Here is an 18,660-nt window from a genome sequence, read left to right as displayed (position 1 = left end):
AAGGAATATTTGTTGAATGAACTAAGGACTATCTGATCCTATCTTACTCCCCAGTGCCGGGGACCCCATCCTGATAAGCCTGGTTCTTCAAGACCTGGGGTGCTGCCTTGCTCTCGTCTCCCTCCCTCCCACACATGGGCACAGTGCCTCAGTCTGGAGCGTGCTGCCTTCCTGAAGCTTTGACCATGCTGCCTGCCAGCGTGAGCTTCTCAACACTGCCTGCTCCTAACTGCCTCGATCCTGCAAGTGTCTCACTGAAGAATCCTTTTCGACCTGCAGTTGCCTGTGCCTCTCCTGACTCAGACCGTGGCTGCCTGCCCCGGTGCTGGCCCCCAACTCATCTTAAGAGCTGTCTATCCCGGTCTGCCCCACTAAATTAACCTTCTCTGCGTGACAGCTTTACAAGACTGGACAGAAGGCAGAACACCCCTGATGCGGTTGTGAATTAAAATACCAGTCAGGGGGAATGAATGACTAAGGGTGTTAGAGTTTACCCAACACCATGCTGAATGCTTGACTCCTCCCAAAGAATTGTTTGGAAAGCAGCTGAAAAAGATTTCAAACATTTTGTAATATTAGCGATCCCTGAAAGTACGTAGTCTTTAAAGTCACTCTTTTTTTTTTTTTTTTTTGCGTTACGCGGGCCTCTCACTGTTGTGGCCTCTCCCCCTTGCGGAGCACAGGCTCCGGACGCACAGGCCCAGCGGCCATGGCTCACGGGCCCAGCCGCTCCACGGCATGTGGGATCCTCCCAGGACCGGGGCACGAACCCGTGTCCCCTGCATCGGCAGGCGGACTCTCAACCACTGTGCCACCAGGGAAGCCCTAAAGTCACTCTTGTGTAATAATATTTCTAGGCTAAACTTTTCTAGTAAAATCTTGGTGTGTTGTAACTCATCATCCTATTCAAAGCTCCTGGTCAACATCAGAGTTTGCAATACTCTTATTAGCTTCTCATTAAAACAACAACAAGGAAAATAATTTTTTTGGCTCCTGAAGTTGAGCCTGAAAATAAGACTCCTGAAGTTTTCTACTCTAAGAACATATGTCTGCTTTTAAAGCAGACATATCGCTCTCACTCCTGCCAGGTGTACAATAGAGTATATAACTTCAGGGAACAAAAGGACATGGGTCAGCCAGGTGAACATTTTATCTGGGATCCTAGAGAAGCCTTATACCCATCAAGCTTTATGTTTCTTGGTGACTGATTTCTGTATGTGCTGAGTGACCGCTCATTTGGGAACACTATTAACAGGTTTTTATTTGAGGGACAAGAAGGGTCAGTTGAGCACACTTTGAATTTTAGTAGGTCACATAGCGTGGTTCATAGGGCTTCCATCTCGTAATCTTGGCAGAAGCATTTACATGAGCTATCGGGAGAGGTTAGAATGGGAGTTCTTTTCTCGTGGCCAAGACAGTAGGGACACAAAGACAGCTCCATTCCGGCAGCCCAGAAAGGCTGCCCGCTCTGCTGGATGACTAGGGACCACTCAGTTGAACCCTGGTGCTGGAGATCCAGGAAAGTTGGCAGGCTTCACTTTACTAGAGTCATACAACAGACTTTTGGGTTTCCGTTCTGCAAAGAAATCCTTTAAAAAGGCAACAGAGAGCATGGACACCATCCCCTACCAGCGACCTCCCTCCTCCATTCTGCTATTCTGCAGTTAACACAAGAGCCACGCCTAGATTTTCTCGGAGGAACTAGACATTCTAAGCATGTCCCTAAGGTAGGAGTTCGGTTTCAGGGTGGAGAATAGGGTGGGCCCCGAGGTCCCAGGGATTCGCACTGCCATGTAACCCTCAGGACTGGCCCCTCTCTGTTCCTGCTCCCTGCACCCCATCCCAGGGAACCAGGTGGCGGGGTGTCATTCAGGCTTCTTTGGGCGCATCCTCCCCTCCACCAAAGCAGGACCCCGCCCTGCCTGGACCACATGAACTCTTAGGGGCAGCCAGAAAGTACCAGCGGTGATGCGGACCCAGGGCAGTTTCTGGAAACGTGACGATCTCGACTCCCCCCTCGCTCGGTCCCCAGGTCCCGAGCTGCAGACTGGTCCCCGCCGGCCTCTGCCCCCGCCTCAGCCCCGCCTTCCTGCCGGCTGAGCTCGGCCTCCTTTCACACCTGATTCCAGCTCGGGTCCCACTCGCGCGCCGTGGAGGGGACAACGTCGAGGTCCCGGCCGAGGTCGGGCACTTGGAGGCAAGGCCGAGGGAGCGCGCGGGGGAGGGTGGGCGGCTTCTCAGCCCGTGGGTGGGTTGCGATTCGGGACGGACAGACTCAAGTCCTGGACCAGAGGGGAGGTGAGAGGGAAGGGGCGTGGGAGGTGGAGCCGCCGGGGAGGGCGGTGCCTCGGGGAGCGGAGCCCGGCCTCTCGCCCCCACCCCTTTCGGTGCCCGAGTCTGGGCGGTGACACAAAAAGCTCCCGCTCCGAGCCGAGCGCCTGGCGGCGGTGTTCGACTGCGAGCGCGGAGGGCGGCCGGGCAGGTGGGGCGCCTCCCGAGGGTCCGAGCAGGGAGCTGGGGCTGCAGGCGCCGCCGCCGCCGCCGCGCTCCCCGCGCCCGCCCCGCAGCCCTCGGCGCGCGTCTGGCCGAGCGGGTGGCGGGCGCGCCGGGACCCCCCGGCGATGCTGCTGCTGCCGCCGCCGCCGCCGTCGTCGCCGCTTCTGTAGGGAGCGCCGGAGCCCGCTGCGGAGAGAGGTCGGTGAGTTTCGGTTTCTCGGCTCTGTCCCTCCTGGGTCGCAGGCGGCGAGAGGAGCGCGAAGGGATGTCTGCGCCCCCGCGGCGGCCGCGCCCGGAACTAGGGAAGCTGGAAAGGGGAGGTGCCGCCTGGTGGGTAGAGGGGGCACCTTTTGGACTGTGGGGGGGTCGCGGGGCCGCAGGGGTCGCGGGGAGCGGGGCCCGGGGCGCGGCGAGGCAGCCCCGGGGCGCGCGGGAGGGGGTCCCTGGAGTTGCGTCTCTCCCGAACGCCGGCGGAGCTGCGCCCGCGGCTGGGTCTCGGGAGCGGCGCTGTCGGCGGTTCCGCCGAGTCCTCGGATGCCCTCTGGAGCTGCTGTCCGAGGGAGCCGGTCTCGTGCCCGAGCCGCGCGCGCCCCCCGGGATGGGCCCCTGGCAGGGCCTCTGTCGAGCGCTTCCCCCCCCTCCCCGGAAGTTGTCTCTGCGGTCCCCGGGCCCCTCCGGGGAAGAGAGGGCTTAGTGGAGGGCCAGATGTTGGGGGTCTTCTCTGCGCACCCACGCGTCCGGGGCGCTCGCTCCTGGGAGGGCAGCGGCAGCACAAAGCAGGCTGGACTCGTGGGACGCTGCTCCGGAGGCGGCGGTCCCCAATCCCGCCTAGGCTGGGGGCAGCGCCGCAAGGTTTTGGAGAGAGTAGAGAAATCGGCAAAACAGGGTGACCGGGACTTGATGAGGTGGCGGACAGGGGCGACGAAAAGAAGGATGCTCGCGAACGCAGCGCTGGTGTGTCTCTCTGGGCGCGTGACTGGGCGCCCCGCGTTCCCACATAACCGGGTTTCCCTAGTATATTTTGCTTGTGCTCCACGGTGCTACGCTATGCCTTCTCGTTTTTCTTTCTTTCTGAGGGATTACCGTTGCCAGTGGAGGCTCTACTACCAGAGGATAACTTAGGGGCGGGGGAGACTGCAGAGGAGTCCGGGGAGGTGGTTGTTTGTCCCGCGGAGACGATTAGGAAGCGTTACGCCCCTCGGCGGCCCGCCAGCCCGCCACACCTCCGCCGCCTTCCTCCACCTCCCCCCGGTGCACCCACGCCACCACCGCTGCTCTGCCCGGGAGGTTGTTTGGGTTTCTCTGCTGCGCCTCTCTAACCCTTACTGCATGTATTTCACTGCAGGCTGAACAAAGCTCAGGCTCAGTTGTGCTTCCTGCTTGTCAGCCTCTTGCTTCCCAAACGCGTACCATTTCCACTTGATGTCATCACGCAGAAGGGGGTGAAAGGGACTCGGTGACAGATTCAGGTAACCACCGCTAATCTGGGTAGCCTCCTGGGCGTCTCTGGGTCATTGAGGTCAACGGGCGTTTGCAGGGGGGCTATTCGGGTGGTTTCTGCCTCACATCATCCATTCCTATCTGTGCGGAGCAGAAGGGGCTGCTGAAACTCCTGATTCAAAGAAAGAAATTGCAAAAGACTTGAAACCTTCCCTTTGAAGAAGTCACTGAGGGCAGGCTGCGTTTGGGGTTGTATAAATTCCACCTGGTTCCCTTTGAGGGGAATTTTGATATAATCCACACATAGGCAGTTGTATCTGAATGTGGGGTTTGGATATGTGTCTGCTTTCTTATCTGTAGTAATACATTTTGGCTTCAGTCTGTAGGTGGGATATCATTTGTTGAAAAGGTATTGGTCAAATGTCCTAATTGTTCTCGCAATATCAAGAGGGACGTGCAGAAGTAAGTTACTGGGAGGCGGGAGGGAGGACAGTTGGGGGAGCAGAAAATGGAGCTTCAGTTAAGCTTTATATTTATATTTATAAATATTTATATTTATATAGCCATGAACCATCAGGCCCTCAGTCTGCATTTTATCTTTAGGTGTTGGTTCTTTTCCAAAAACTCTGGCTTATTCTTTTCTTTCCGAGGATAGTTCTGTTTTGATGGCAACCTAACCGGGTCTGGGGTTATCTTGATAAAGCTCAGTGAAAGCCTACCCTTCAGATGGATGAGGACACCTGGTGTTGGTGTTGTCTCCTAGAGGGCAGAGTCATGGTGTTCTACACGAGAAGCAGGGAGGAAGAATGTGTATGGACATAGACTCAAGTTTTATTTTGCAGGAAGAAGGGATGGATGAGGACCAGAGGCCAGTGTGCAGTCTCTTCCACTATAGCCACATCATGGTATCCGGGGCAGATTCTCCCTTCACCATTTTTTCCCCCAAATCCCTTAAAAAATAAAATTTAAAAACTTGAAAGGTTTGTCATTCCCCTCTAGGGTAGTTTTGTTTGGAAACGTGACTTTTAACAAAACATCAATGATGCTGGCATTTATTCTTTGACTCAGAGCATTCAAGTATCACTAGGAAAAGTAGGTGAGTTATCAACCTGTCCCAGCTGAAACGAAGACCAGTGCTTTGGGAAGATCAGTTTTGTAGTGGAGCTAAGGTAGAGGTATTTTGACAAGTGGTTTTTATGTCAGCAATAATGCAGGGTGTGTGCTGTGTTCCTGCAAGAGGGGAAGCCACGTGATGGGATGATAGGGAGTGTAATAATGCAATAGAAACAAAGGGTGTGTGTGTGTGTGTGTGTGTGTGTGTGTGTGTGTGTGTTTTAAATAGAAAAAATAAATACCTCACCCACAAAATACCACATGGGAAAACAGCCGCCTGCACATGTAAATGCATGTCCAAGAACAAAGATAACCGTAGCGCAGGGTTAGCTTTCAATGTGGTTTTCAACTGTGTCTAGTAATAACTCCTAATCAAGTGTTGTACTGATGTTTAATTTGTTCTTTTAGGTGGATGCTCCCCACTCCCAGATGTCGGCAGTAGTGTGTTTTAGTTTTAGGTTGGAGGAGCCCTAGAGGTGATGAGACCGACTTTTTCCGCCAGAGCTGAGTCCTTTCTACAGTGTTCATTTAATTCATTTGGCAGATGCTTATGGAGCACCTGATAGACACTGGGCTCTCTGATAGCTGCCAAGGGGCAGGCTGGGGCGGAGTGTGGAGACACAAAGGCGAACCACCTTCCAGAGCTTCTGGGGTGATGGAGAAATGAAGACCTGACTAATTAGGTGCAGTGGATGCTAGAGAGAGAGGAACAAAGAGGGGGTATTGGACTTCTGAGGAGGCAGCTTATGATCATCCCGCCTCTACTTGAATGCCTCTTTCATTAGGGTGCTCACTGCTTCACAAATGTCTGGACCTCTTGTCAGAAGGTGACCTTCTCTTCATAGTCTTTAAACTCCGCAGCTGAATTCCACATGAGCAGGTAGATTTCACCATTGTTGAGAGGTTATTCTCTCTTCATTCCTTGTTCTCTCAGAGTTGTTTAGACCTGTCTATCCTGTTGGCACCCTCTACATTTCAAGGCATTCTTCAGGCCCTGCTGCACTTGAATTTTGAAATAAATTCTGCTTTTCTGAATTAGAAAACAGATGGGAGGGGGATGTTTGCAGATTTCTCTCTTTTTTTTTTTTTTTTTTTTTTTTTTTTTTTCTCTTTTCCTTCTGCGGTAGGCGGGCCTCTCACTGCTGTGGCCTCTCCCCCTGCAGAGCACAGGCTCCGGACGCGCAGGCTCAGCAGCCATGGCTCACGGGCCCAGCCGCTCTGCGGCATGTGGGATCCTCCCAGACCGGGGCACGAACCCGTGTCCCCTGCATCGGCAGGCGGACTCTCAACCACTGCGCCACCAGGGAAGCCCCAGATTTCTCTCTTTTTAAAGCAGTGATGTATCAGCAAGATGGGTTAGGTTATTCTGCCGTAACAAATAACCTCCGGGTCTCAGTGGCCCGGTTTCTTTCTTTCCCACACTGTGTGTCTAACACAGTCAGCAGGTGGGCCCTGCTCATCTTAGTCACGCAAGGACCCAAATTGGTGGGGGTGTGATCTTGACGTGTGATCAAGGTCACAGATCACTGCAGCATGGGAGAGGAAGCTCCAGAGGATCTTGCTCCAAAAGGACATGATCTGACCCTGAATTGACTTATGTTGCTTCACCAGACTAGTCCTATGACCCCATTGAACCACAATCTGATATTTCTTGTACTGAAAAAGGGAAAACCGGATATAGGTGAGTAGCACTAATGACCTTCCACAAGTGATGTGGCCTAGTGTGTTCCTATGGGGTCTAGCTTAGCGCATTGAGTGTTATACGAGTATGGATTGAATGAACAAATGATACGTCGCTTAAAGAATCTGGTCCTACTCCAACCTGTTCTTTACTAATATGTTGGTATTATATTTGTTAATACGACTGCACACTGGTCATCAAATAAAAAATGATAATTATTTTCTCTTTTTGCCTGTTTTGAGTAGTTCTTTGTTCTGAAGTGATAGGCCAGGAGATGTTTCCAAGGCTGGTTCTAGGAGGTTCTGTGCTTAGCATTATATAATAGAGAGGTGTTGCTTACACACTTCCTTTCCCTCCCTGTCTGCCTCTTGTCTAAGACTTCCTGAGTTTGTTTGAGCAGCCCAGGGTAGAAAAAGAGCAACGGTGGGCCTAGCGTCACCCAGGATGTGGCCTCCCTCAGCCAACATGGCAGATAAGACCTAGAGGGGGCAGGGGATGTGTGGGGTAGTCTGGGTCATCCTCTTATTGCTTTGATATTAGAAAAAGGAATTTGGACAAGAGGTATTTTCTGGTCAAAGGGCTAATGGAACACCTGAGAGTTCTGGGACATTCAGACTTTCATCAGCAACCATGGTGGCTATGAGGGTGGTAAGTTTTAAAGCCTTCCTTGCTTCACCCTCCCTAAATATAGTTGGGTTCTGTGGCATAGACATTGTGAGGGGCTGTGGATTAAGCGGCTGGTGGCTTGTTGAGAGATTTTGCTGTGCAGAGTGCTGGTCACGCAAATAATCTTTGTTGTGATAAATGCGTGCATGGATGAGAACGTTTAGGATTTGATATGTACCTTTAGCATAAGTATGGAATTGAACAAAAGAGTATGGCTTCTGGGTCAGTAATCACCTTGTTGAAGTCATTTTTACAGACAGCTCTCTGTAGGCAGCTGATGTGGTAAACTGCCTGCTAGCTCCTGAGTCAGTGACCAGAGGACCTCAGTGTTGGCCTAAGAGTCCAGAGGCTGCCCCCTAGTCCAGCTTTCCTTGAGTGACAAAGTATTGCACCCATAGGAGTTCTGAGGTGGAGATGAGCAGCTGAGAAACCGGCAGGGAGATCAGATGCAGCCCATCCAAGACCTCCAGGTACTAATTCAGGGCAAGGCGCAGACTGAGAGAGGGAGAAAATTAAGCCCGGAGGGACTGGTCTTGAAATATCTTTGGGAAGCTCCAAAATACCTGTCTATATTTTGTTTGGCCTCTGAGTTCCTACCGTTTTACTTTCATAGTGAAGTTGGCCATCTAGGTAGAAGACCCCTGTGGAGGGAACGTGGTTCCTGGCACTGCCAGTCACAATAACGTAGTCGCAATGTCATGGAAGCCGGAAGGAAGGAAGGAAGGAAGGAAGGAACGCGTTGGTTTTCCTGATCCTTCCCTCAGGGCTTTGGGAGCTACACTGTATGTTCCAGGATAAAACAAGTACTTGTTTTATGGTTAAGGATTTTCTATTTCCAGTTGACTTACTGTCATTGTGAGATTTCAGGAGGGAGGCCTCAAGTAGTGTCTATGTGATTTGCATTTCCTTTGAGTAGCTCTTGAGGCCTGGGATTTCCTGGCGGAGACCTGATGTGGCTGTGCAGGCCTTGGAGCACATTCCTTGTGGAGTTGTGTGTGTGTGTGGGGGTGTGTCGGGGGGCGGGGAGGGGGGTGGGCGGGTGTGGTACCTGTGAGCTGCTGGGAGTCAGGGGCTGAGTAGGAAAGGATGCCGTGTTCACCACTTGATTTATTAATTCCTGCATGGATGAAACTCATTGCAACATCCTGCATGGTAAAGGTTATTATTGTAACATCACATAGGCTTCCTGGGGTAGCACACTTCCTGCAAGGAAGGGATTGATCAAATGCAGATGTGCTGCTGGTGGAGAGGAAGTCGTGAGGAAATGGAGTCTCCGAACGCAGGGTTCTGTGCTTGTGTTTTCTCTTTCTGCTCCCCCATCCCCGTCTTACTCCTACCTGTCAAGGAAGTGTAACTTTTCTGCCTCACTTTCCATTAATAAGTCCAGATAATCACACGTAACGTACTCCTCACTGAGGTTCTACAAGAACTGGTGAGATTTTGGTAAAAGCTTTGAGAGATACTGTGGAAATAGGGACCATTATTATTCACACTGGTGTTCTGCTTATTAACAGATTAACTGATCATCTTTATTTTTTAAGTTTTTTATTTCTTTTAACATCTTTATTGGAGTATAATTGCTTTACAGTGGTACGTTAGTTTCTGCTGTATAACAAAGTGAATCAGCTATATGCATACATATATCCCCATATCCCCTCCCTCTTGTGTCTCCCTCCCACCCTCCCTATCCCACCCCTCTAGGTGGTCACAAAGCACCGAGCTGATCTCCCTGTGCTATGCGGCTGCTTCCCACTAGCTATCTATTTTACATTTGGTAGTGTATATATGTCCATGCCACTCTCTCACTTTGTCCCAGCTTACCCTTCCCCCTCCCCGTGTCCTCAAGTCCATTCTCTACGTCTGCGTCTTTATTCCTGTCTTGCCCTAGGTTCTTCAGAACCTTTTTTTTTTTTTTAAGATTCCATATATATGTGTTAGTATGCGGTATTTGTTTTTCTGACTTACTTCACTCTGTGTGATAGGCTCTAGGTCCATCTACCTCACTACAAATAACTCAATTTCATTTCTTTTTGTGGCTGGGTAATATTCCATCGTATATATGTGCCACATCTTCTTTATCCATTCATCTGTTGATGGACACTTAGGTTGTTTCCATGTCCTGGCTATTGTAAGTAGTGAACTGAGCATCTTTAGTGACAGTTCCTACATCTTCCTTGATTTCCATCCCCACTGCCACATCTTAGCTGAGAACCTTATTTCTCTCATTCCTGGCTTTCCCAGCCCCAGCTTCCTGTCCAACTTTGACTTTTGCTCCGCATGACTTTAAAACACAACGTTAGCTGGGATGGTTAGCCCACTAGTCCCCCAAAATGCTTTGCATGGCCCTATTTCTTAATCCTGGAATATTCTGTGGCCTACAGGCTCCTGTGCCTCATGATACCCCATCATTAAAGGTGTGACTCAGCTCTTAACTCCCCTAAAAAACTTAACTCCGTCATTTTAGCTCATAGCAATCCTTGCCGCCTCCACAGTTCTCTGTCAAAATTACCTCTCTCATTTCACTCAACATTCATTCTACAAAGGGCACTTACCATAGATTGTCCTTGTATTATCACCTAAGATTGAAGTGTCTTTTTCTTTCTGTTTAATTGCCAAGAATAGAAACCCACTAAAGCTAGTTCATGTAACAGGAGGTGTGTTGACAAGATGTCCCAGGGTGTCTTTTGTCATCAAGCCACATATCACAAGTCATTGCTCAGCTGGGGGAGAGGGTAAGGCGTACAGTTCTTTCCAAGGGGCCTGCAGGCTGGTAGATGTAGAGGTTAAAACAGCAGGATCTCAGTTCTCTTGCAAGTTCCTTAAAGATGAAGACTGGATGAGGTTTGACCTTATTTTGTATTCCCTACCACGTTTGTAAAAATTAAGGGCTCCATACATACTCAATCATTGAAAACACAGAAATGATTTTGACTTACTGTGGTAAGGGAATTATATATGCTTTGGGCCTGTAGAATTAAGAAGATAGAAAGTTAAGAAGAGAGAAAATTATTTTTAAGAGCTTCCCCTCCTCGCATTAATAATGACTAAATGTTGAATCATATTAGAGTTGCCAGGCTGCAGTGTGCATACCAGGGGGTGGGAGGTGAACATTCTCATAGAGGGTCATCATTCTAACAAAATGAATTGTTACTGGTGGCCTGTTTTTCGACTTGAATTGGGCTGATTCTAACAAAACAATAACAAAGCAAACAAAAAACCCCTCTTCTTGGGGACATACAGTAAGCAGCATCAGAACTCTACACTCCACCAAGCCAGCCAACCAACTCGAGGAGCAGATTGTGCTGTTTGGGTTTGACAAAAGTGGGTGACAGTTTCCCACAAATGGCTACCACCCCTCCCTTCTTAATTAACTTCTGGCCATAAATGCCTTTGGGAGGGACATCTGGTTTACCTCACTTCTTTTGATTTTGGAATGATTCACATGATAAGAAAGTTCTTTAGCCCTCGGAATACTCGATCATTATGGATAGTGTTATTATGAAAGAGGAAATGTGTTCAGCTGCTTGGAGAAAATGGCCAGGAATATATTAACATTAAAACAATGTTCTCAGTTTGACGGATAATGAATGGAGCTGAGATAAATGTCTCAAAAACAAAGTATTTGGTGTGATGTTCTTTTGCAGTTGTGTTGCTCTGTAGGTTTGCAGATTGCTTCCTTTCAGGTTAAGTGAGATTAAAAGTGGTCGGAGAGCAGGAGGGTAGATCTCTACCATGCAGGTAGAGTGCCAGCCATCCCTAACTGGGGTAAGTACCTGTCCATGTATTCCTGCCTCGTCACACTAACCCTTCAGAAGCTTCAGGTAGGAGTTCATCTGTTCACCTCTGGTGGTGGGTAAAATAGCCTTTGAAACACTGAGCATCAAGAACTTAAACCTCATATTAGGTATGCAATTGTATTTATTACATTTATTCAAATATTGAGTGCCTACTGTTTGCCAGGCACAATTCTGCCCAATTCTAACTAAGATCCCTACCTTGCCTTAGCTTAATGTATGAGCTTAACTCATAATTGATTTGGTTTCTGCCTTTTTTTTTTCTTGCAATGGCAACACTAAAAGTGGAGAGAATAAAAGAAATGTGTCTGATACTCTCCTCTCTCAGTTCTTGATGCCTTACTATATATGCTCACCTTACTTGAACCTAATTCAATTGAATGGTTGAAAACATGGAACTTTTGCAGCAAGATGGGTTGGGTTCAAACATGAGCTCTGTCATAATGACCTTGAGTAAATAAGGTCTGACTGAGCCTTGGTTTCTTCCTCTGGAAAATGGAGGTCAGTCAACCTCACTGAGTTATTGTGAGTGTGAGATCATTTATATAAAGTGCTTAGTGTGTTGTCCTACACATCGCAAGCCCTGCATAATGGCAGCTATTATTAACGTCCATTTTATGTAGTATTTACTATCCACCAGTCTTGGTGCTGGATTCTGGAAATCTTGGGGTGAATAGTTATGGTCTAAACTGAAGGAGCTCTTAAACTAGCCAAGGAAATACCCACATCCAAATAACTCCAGCCTTCGGCATTTATGTGAAGATTTCTCCTGTATGTCGTGTCATTGGAGTCTTGTCATTAGAAAGTCTTTGTAAAGCTTAAATGGTGTGGCATTTTAAAAGGATAGGCCTCCTCAGGAGGAAGCTGGAGGAAGCTGTGAGGTTCTAAGACAGCCCACAGGCAACCCAGGCCTTCCTTAAAGGGCACCAGGCGCCTTTCTCCTATGGCCTCATTTCCCTCAGGCAAGTGAAGTAATGTACCTCCCTTTGCTGAGGTCTGGTTTCTTGGGGGTAGGGTGACCCACTGACTCAGCTTGTCCAGGACTAAGAGGGTACCTGAGTTGAGGGACTTGCCATTTTTAAACCAGAACAGTCCCAGGAAACCTGGGACCAGTTGGTCACCCTACTTAGGGGTCCTGTCCTTGTTCTGTGATTGTTGTTCACATCCTGAAGCAGGCTTTGTAGACATTTCACATCATTAGAGACACAGCCATTGTAAGACAGGAGGCAGGAGAGAATGGGGCAGGATAAGACTGGAGAAGGCAGTGTGGCTGTCAATCTATATTTGAATCTGCTTTTTGGATGGAATCTTTATTAGTATTATTTTAAAGAAGAGAGCTCTTTAATAAAGGCACAAAAACTAGACTGTACAATGCAAAATATAGTTAATGGAATCTTTAAGAAGTTTCCCCTAGACAGTGGTATTTGCTATGCCTGATAGGGCTGTTGAATGGAACTTGGTACATAGTAGACATTCAGTAAATATTTGTTGAAGGAAGGCTGGAATCAATTTAATCTTCAGAAATAGCTTTAAGAGCTGGGTTCCATTTCAGCCTGGATTTGAGCCTGGGCCTTTGATACCTAATTTGAAAGTGTGTAAACCCAGATCTGCTCTTGTTGCGAGCAGATTCCTTGTTGTGCTGATATCCGAAGTGTATTTATGTAGGATCTTAGGCCCTTCTCGACTTGTGTTTTTTTCTTCTCGGTGAAACCACACGATACCGGCAGATGACTTGCCTTGTCTTTTGGTTGCAGCTAGGATGCTTTTGGAACGTGCCCGTGTTGTAAACGTGACGGTAGTGTGGGCTGTGATGGGGGCGCTTGTGTACACAGTGCTCAGTGCTTTCCTCCCAAAGGTATGGGAGGGATTTCCTGATGAGTCTGTTAATTCCAAGTGGGGGCTGGGAAGGGGACCAGGCCTGGCTCCACACTGCTGGGTGGAGATGTCCAGAGCCGGGCTCCCATTTGCCAGCGTTCCCTCTTCCTGAATCTTCGCTATTAACACGGAGGACTGATGGCAACCTATAAGGCTCTTAGATAAGCCACAGATTTTTCTAGTCTTTAGCTGAGGCTTCACATGGGAATCTTTTGTTTTCTGTTTCTTCCTGAGAAGTGTTAACTGTTTATCCAGGGATGTTAGGACCTGCAACAAATTGCCAGAAACAGTAATTAGTTTGCTGCTTGCCAGTTCTCTAAATCTCATGCCCAGAGCACCTGAGGGCAATTGCCAGACATTCACATTACCCTTCGCATCAGATTCCCATGTCATCATTATGTACGCTGAGAAATCATATTCTTTTATGTTCCTGATAAGCCAGATTTCTTCATGGTTTCTTACTTCACCTAAGAAGAAGGTAAATAGCTTATCTACGGAGGGGGAATCTTTCGGGTAAACAGAATTCATTTACTAAATTGCCTTTATTTCTATACACAAAATACTAAATATTAGTTCAAAGAGTGTTTCTTTGCAGAGTCCATAGTTTACTTTTTTTTTTTCCAACAGTGGTGTCAGAGCTATCAAAAATTTATTGTTCATACGCCTTGAGTTCATATCAAAATAATAAATAAAGTTTTTGAGAATTGCACCTCAGGGTGGTCGTACTTCCCTACAAGAAGTTCATTGACGTACAAGGAAAAGTGTCTTTACTAAGAAGTTAAAAAGCACACGACAGATTTCACTCCAGACTTCTTACACCTCACGTGTTGAAATCCGTCCATGCAGATGCCAAACCCTCTCTTTAATGTGCTCCTTAAAATAACATTCTCTTGGGATCAAGTCCAGTCTGCAATGGAAATTGAAGAAGACACTGTCCAGACAATTTAGAATTCCTTGTAAATTAGGAGGGCAGTGATCATCAATTTTGAAGCCTAAGCGTGATTCAACCTAGTTCTTCTGGTTGGCTTGACTTTTGTTTTATTCCTTGTTCTTGACTTATTGCAAAAGGCATTGCCATTCAATTTTGTTTCCACTTTTCGTAACAGTGGATGGGACTTGACGTAGCCTAAGACCCTAGATGTCTCCCCCTCACCATAGGAAGGAGCAGTTCGGAACAGGCTGACTCTCCTCCGGGTTCTGGAGGCCACTTCCCTCGTTTTAACTTCTCCTTCGAGATTCTGACTTGTAAAGAAACAAATTTCTTCCTTTTATGAGGCTTTTTAGTGCTAGGTGATTAGTGTCGTTCGATATAATCTATAGTACTTAACAACTAGATACACTGTCTTCCGGAAGCTGATCACAGTGAAAATAAGAGTTAGAGAGAGAGAGGCAACAGTTTGAGGGAGGAAGCGTGCGGAAAGAGAATGATGGAGGTAAATAATTGTGTCGGAGTGTGGTATTTAAAAAAGTTTAATTTTAGCTTCAAAATTAAGAACCACCGTTGTTTACATGGGGATGTTGGTTTGTAATTAATAGCATCTGGCCCAAGCAAACTGAAGTCGCTATTAGTAATATTCTACAAAACAACATGAAAGTTCATCAGATACTTTCCTTCCCAACTATGTCAGATTCCACAATGTATTTTATGACAACCGAAAGACAATTTTTGGGGGGGCAGAGGAGATGGCTATGGTACAAAGATAGAGATAGTGTTTATTATATGCTTCAAGTTCAGTGCTAAGAGCTTTAAGCACATTATCTGGGAGGCCATAGATCCTGGAAACTTAGGTAACTTCTTCAAGGTCACACAGTGAATTTACGCCCGAGCCAGGATATGAACCCGGGCAGTCCGTGCTCTTAACCACAGCCTGGGAGCTGCACTCACAACCTGAATTAAAGATCGGAAGAAGCAAAAGCTTTTCTTTTTTAACCCAACAGGTTCAGTGTAACATCATTTAGGAAGAGATCTGACTTCTGCACTGTCCTGTCTTTGGGGAACAAAGATGGATGCATTTGATCAACCATCTGCCTGAATCAGTTTCATGTTGGCTTTCAGGTAGCATGGTTTGAAAGACTCTGTGACAGGTCCTGGTGGGAAATTTGCAGTGAGATTTCCGGCTATTACCTGGGCTTTGCCCTGTGCTAACAAGTTTCTATGAAGCCTGGTGGTGTGAATTGTTTCTCAAGGGCCACTTGACTGAAAGCCAGTGTGTGTGGCTGGGAGCTTAAGACTTTCATGAATAAACTGCTGAAAAATATTTGAACCAAAAAGCGTTTTTTACTACCCCTCCTCCCCTAGTTCCTATTTCTTCCCCTAAACAAAAAGGGAGTAAATCATATCCTTTCATATTGTTATTCCTTTGTACAGTTCCCGTTTCCTGGAACCACCTTTTTCTTCTCCACCACCCTGCAAAAAACCCCCCGCAACATGTCGATGGGAAGCCATGAGTATATGCTTCCTTCAAGACGTCTTTCCTATTCCACTTTCCCGATGGCTTCTCCTCCAACTCTCTCAGCCGGAATTAATTGCCCTTCCATTTGTTCTTTTAAATCCCACTTACCCCATGTCTGATAATTCTACATATGCCTGCCTCCCCTGCTCCACTGTGAAGTCCTTTGACTTGTAAGACCTTGTCTTGTTTAGGAGCTTGGAGCTTGGATGAATGAATGGAGGAACAAACAAGCAAATGAACGAACAGACTATCGATACATGGATTTGTTGCGATTGATGAGGGTGTCTGGTAGTGGGAAATGGTGGTGGATCTGAGCATTGACGTATGTGCGATTGTGGAGACTGGCTAGATGCTTACCAAAGTCTCGGCAATATTGCCATTTGGGGCTGGTTAATTTTTTGTTGTGGGGAGACTGTCCTGTGCACTGGGGGACGTTTCGGAGCTTCCCTGGACTCTACCCACTAGATGCCAGTCACCCAGCTGTAACAATCAGAGATGTCTCCAGACATTGCCACCTGCCTCTTGAGAGTCAGAATTGCCCCCAGTTGACAACCGCTGTGTTGGACTACTTTCTGTATGTAGGTGGAGCCATGAGATTGGTTCTCACGAAAGGATGTGTGTGGAAATGAGAGGCAGTTAAGAGTGGGGGTCCTTTTGCATATCTGCTCTCTTTCTGGTCTGCTGGCCAGCTGCAGGGGGGTGCTGGGGAGAACTGTGAAGCCCTGGGGTATGATGGAGTCACAGGGTGGAAGGACCCCTGGTCCTGAACGACCGTGTGGAGCAGAACCTCCCTTACCAAGTTGCATTGAGATGCAACGTGAAGAAATTAAACCACATGCGTTCGGCCAGTGAGATTTGGGGGTGCGTGTTTTGGCAGTCAGCCTACCTTCCCTAACCTTCCCTGACGCTTGGAAAGAAGGGACTTTGCTGAAGCAGCCATGCCAGTATTCCAGGCAGTGAGTAAAATCAGACATTCATTCTAACCATGACAAGAGAGTTTGTTTGTTTGTTCTTGTGTAGGTAGCATCAGTCTTATTGCTATAATTCTTTTAATTTCTAAAATGTATCAGAAAATAAGAGGATGATAAATGTGGATTTGCTGTTCCACCACTCTAATAATTCTGACCTGTGAATAACAGGCAGCTCTGAGCTATAAATACTTTTAGTAAAAAGTTAATAAAACATCGCATGTCCCAGCGGTTCTCGTTTCACTGTGTATGAATATGAGTCCGCAATGCAAGTTCAAGTTGAGATATCTGTGGTAATTTATGTTTAATGCGTTTTCATATTTTGGGGGGAAAATGAGAGATGTTGATACCCTACAGTCACAGCTGTTCCCTACACCATTAACATAAAATCACTGTATATGATGTGATGGGCTTTGAAACAGACTCCTATATGCTTAGTCCAGCTGAATGATGTGGATTAGTGTCCCTTAAAAAGCTGAACCCCAAATCTTGCTTCTCAGCCCAAATTCAATGCCTAGTGCTAGATTTCCTTTGCAGCAGTTAATTGGATTTGTGGTTGTGTCGACGCAGAGCCACTGTCCGCAACTCTAAGTCAAACGGTTTCATTTGGCACTCATCTGGATGACAACAGAGGGGCTGTTTGTGGGAGACAATGGCTGATTGTGGCTGAGCCCTTCGTTGGCTGAAAGCTTAGTGTTTGAGTCAGTGGTCTCGGTGCCTGCTCCATTTGCACAGCGTTCAGTCCATTGTACAAAAGAGCCACCCCCGGTGGATTTTACCTTACCTGTCAAAGACTCCCTGTCAGCAAACAGAACAAATCTGACCTCAGGATTTTAAGATGGTAAAGTCTCTCTTTCTAGAAAAAATCCTGCTGGCATCTTAACTACCAAATATCTGATTCTTCTGTGTTTGTTTTTTTTTTTTATCCCCGGATAAAACATTTGCACAAGAATAAGAATAAGAGTAGCTAATATGGATGACACTAATTATGTGCCAGGCTCTTAAGTGTTGTATACAGTATGTGCATCATTATCACAATAGCCTTAAGGGGAAGGTACTACTAATATCTCTATTTTGATTTCTCCATTTACAAGAACTTGAGGCACAGAGAGGCTAACTGATTTGCCCAAGATCACAAAATAAGTACTGCCAGAGCTGGGATTAGAACCCAGCCATGAATGGCTCCAGAGTTTATGGTATAAGCCACTGTAGTATTCTGCCTCAAGATTTTTCATTCTGTTAAGGAGACTCACTTTGTCTGAGATATCCTGTATTTTTATGACTTCAACTAACGTTTGTATATGATGATTAAAAAGAGTTCGTGATATTGCTTTATTTTTGCATGGATTGAGCATAATTCCCTGCTAAACTGTCAGCTGATGGCCTTGTGTCTTCCATAACTCTTTTTTTTTTTAATGTTGAGCCTTCTTTTAATTAATTTATTTTTATTTTTGGCTGTGTTGGGTCTTCGTTTCTGTGCAAGGGCTTTCTCTAGTTGTGGCAAGCGGGGGCCGCTCTTCATCGCAGTGCGCGGGCCTCTCACTGTCACGGCCTCTCTTGTTGCGGAGCGCAGGCTCAGTAGTTGTGGCTCACGGGCCTAGTTGCTCCGTGGCATGTGGGATCTTCCCAGACCAGGGCTCGAACCCGTGTCCCCTGCATTAGCAGGCAGATTCTCAATCACTGCGCCACCAGGGAAGCCCTTTCCATAACTCTTGACACAATGCTTCCTTGTAAGAAAGTGCTAATTTAGCACGTTGGTTTGATTATTTTTATATAGAGATGCTCCTTTAGGAGGTTACCTTTGTAGGAATAAGAACACATAGACACAAGGAACTCAAGTGCCGGGTGGTGTTGGATGAAGTGGCCTTGGAGTTCAGAGGGGGAAAGATGACTTCCTGCTAGAGGGTTTAGAATGGCTTCATGGAAGAAGTAGCATTTGCCAATGCCCTGGAAGGGTAGGTAGTCATCTGGACATCTGGAGTGACATTTCTGCAGCAGCAAGGTGGTAAGGGAGGGTGGATCTTGTCTTCTGGACAACAAAAAAATGCTTTCTGCCTGAAGCCTGGAGCATGTGAGCAGGACTTGTAGGAAAAGGATTAGAATGGTGGGTGGGAGGGGGACTTTGGCATTTATTTTGCAGGAAGCCATTGATGGTGTAGGGGCAGGAAAGGATG

General features: G+C 47.3%; 1 protein-coding gene across 4 annotated transcripts in view; it reads left to right on the top strand.

The window, feature by feature from the left end:
* Nucleotides 1–2,609: 2,609 nt before the first annotated feature.
* RNF152 (ring finger protein 152) overlaps nt 2,610–18,660 on the top strand; it is a 79,932-nt gene continuing 63,881 nt past the window's right edge. The window contains exons 1-2 of one of the 4 annotated variants that reach the window (XM_081252109.1): nt 2,645–2,698; nt 3,842–3,965. The gene's annotated coding sequence lies outside the window, so the exon portion shown is untranslated. Of the gene's footprint in view, nt 2,699–2,978; nt 3,966–18,660 lie in introns of those variants that run through there. The other 3 variants (XM_081252108.1, XM_081252110.1, XR_014017292.1) reach the window with 3 other exon arrangements.

This window comes from Mesoplodon bidens, assembly GCF_964165515.1.
Source record: "Mesoplodon bidens genome assembly, chromosome: 13".
Classification (NCBI taxonomy): Eukaryota; Metazoa; Chordata; class Mammalia; order Artiodactyla; family Ziphiidae; genus Mesoplodon; species Mesoplodon bidens.
This window is presented reverse-complemented; position numbering and strand designations above follow the sequence as displayed.